The sequence below is a fragment of the Impatiens glandulifera genome, chromosome 1 (assembly GCF_907164915.1).
Source record: "Impatiens glandulifera chromosome 1, dImpGla2.1, whole genome shotgun sequence".
Taxonomy (NCBI): domain Eukaryota; kingdom Viridiplantae; phylum Streptophyta; class Magnoliopsida; order Ericales; family Balsaminaceae; genus Impatiens; species Impatiens glandulifera.
Window position 1 is genome coordinate 108,403,457 of NC_061862.1, and position 2,744 is coordinate 108,406,200.

Here is a 2,744-nt window from a genome sequence, read left to right on the forward strand (position 1 = left end):
TGTTCATCCGGTCCGGTTTCTTGTCCCTGCATGGGAAGTTTGTTTAAGTTAGGTTTATTCGAACCGGTATGAATTTATCTAACAGCTTGAAACATTAGTGACTGATTTTTTTTTTATAAATCACGACTTGAAGCGTGAAAGTGAATCTCTTAACTTCGGATTTTTTCATGGGTTCCCCACTGCCCCCGACAAAATGCAAAATCAGCAATCCAAAGAAAGAAAGAAATGGTAGCTTCCAGAAGTTGGTTGACCCATTCAAGTGGATTGAATTAGTAAAAAGCCATTAATAGCGTTTTGGCTATTCTTGGATCAACTTGTCGGAATAGGCATGCTCACTGACTATTGATGTAAAGGAAATGATCATCGTGGCAGGGTGATCATTTAACCTTTCGAGTTAGTCGGAATGATGGAATAACGGTAACCATTCTTTCGAATTTATGCTACATCGATTGCAGATTTTATTTTTATTTTAAAACATTAAGGGTTTGTTTGAAATTTATTTTTCTTTCACCTTTTTGGCTTTAATTTTGATCTTTTTTTTAATACACAAAATATTAAAATAAATATGATAAATATTTTTCCATTTTTTTATATTTTAATGGTTAAATAAATAATTTTTGGGGATAAAATGGGTAACTCATTTCATCTTAAATTATTTATTTTAATCCCTTAATTTTTCTAAAATTATTTTAAGATAAAATAAGATAAAATAAGTAAAGTATTTATTCCAAATGTTATTATTATTTTTTATTTTTGCCATTTTCTTAATTAATTAGGATTTAATTATCACAATAATTAATATAATTATTTGTTTTAATTAGGTTTTGACCTAATTATTTTGTTTTTATTTATTTGAAAATAAATCAAATTAATTATTTTAATTTTATAAATTGATGATGTAGGTGTTTACTACTTACAAAAGGATAAATATATTTTTTTAAATTATATAATTTTATATATATTAATATAATATTTGTTTAGTAATTATTAAAATATTTAAATTAATAAATATATTTTAAAATCATTATATATATATTAATAATATATAATTTTAAATTATTTATATAATTGAAAAATGAGTAATAATAAAATAGTTGCAAAGTTGTTTAATAAAATGAGTAATTATTTAGTTAATAAAAGAAGATAATTTTTTTAATAATTAATGTATCCATTATTTTTATTTTGGATGAATTGTGATAAATTGTTATTTAAATTAAAAGAATAAATTGTTAATAATTTATTAAAATATTATATAATATTAAATTAAATAATATTTATAATTTAAATTTAAATAATATATAAATGTATGATTAAAAATTTTTAATTATAGAATAAAATTTTATTAATATTAATATATATATATATATATATATATATATATATATATATATATATATATATATATATATATATATATATATTAAATTTTCATAAAATAAAAATAAATTTTATTTATAACATATTTAATAAAATATAAATAAAAAGCTCACTTCCCAATGACATTTCCCACTTAAAACATATTCAATAAATATAAGTAGGTAAGAGACTAAATTATAAAAACTATTAATGTCATTATATGAGTATATATCATATTTTTTTTTTTAGAACGCTCGGTTCCGCTTCTCATATAGAGTGCGACTAATCCCTGTGGGTTAAGTACATAGCCCGCAAACATACTTAACCAATTAACCAGGCGCAGAAACTTGCCGCCTGACGGGCTCGAACCCAGGACCTCATGGAGGCCTGGGGGATATCCACCTCTTTTTGCCACTAGGCTAATTGTTATTTAAATTAAAAGAATAAATTTTTAATAATTTATTAAAATATTATATAATATTAAATTAAATAATATTTATAATTTAAATTTAAATAATATATAAATGTATTATTAAAAAATTTTAATTATAGAACAAAATTTTATTAATATTAATATATATATATATATATATATATTAATTTTTCATAAAATAAAAATAAATTTTATTTATAACATATTTAATAAAATATAAGGTGTCCTACTTTTACACTTAATGTCCCAAATAACCTACATCGGGTAGTAAAGTATTTATTTCCATTTTTGAACCCAATTTTTATTTTATTAACCGACTCTAAATCTGACATCGACGATGATAGATATTTATATTCTTATCCTTTATTCGTCTTGTACCCGATCTCCACGGGTACCCCAATACCCGATTAAATACTTCTAAGATTATATAGGTGGAAGAAAAAGAAACATAAATTTATTAAAATAAGTAACTTTAAAATTAGTAATATTAAAATTTTTAAAAAATAAATGAAAACATTACTTACTTACATATTTATTTTGTAGATGTTGAAAAAGATAACAACTTTATTATTATTAGAGTTAAAAAAAGTTAGAATAAATTAAAAATAAATAAATTAAATAATATAGATTAAAGAAGAAGAGTAATGAGAAAAAAATAATATTTTGTTATTACAAGAAAAGTTGAAGATGATAATAATAAACAAAGAAATAATTTTTTTTAGAATATTAAAAAAATAAAGTTGGAATGGAGGTTTGATAAAAACCAAATAAATAATTATTTATGATAATGTTGGTAATTGTGAGATATTTGAAAGATCACATTAAATGTAATAAAATTATTTTTAATATGAATATAGTCGGGTATCGGATTTGAATTCGCACCTTCCCTATTTTTGACCACAAACCAGATCAGATACTTTTCCCTTCCCATGCCCGATCTTGACTCTTAACCAAA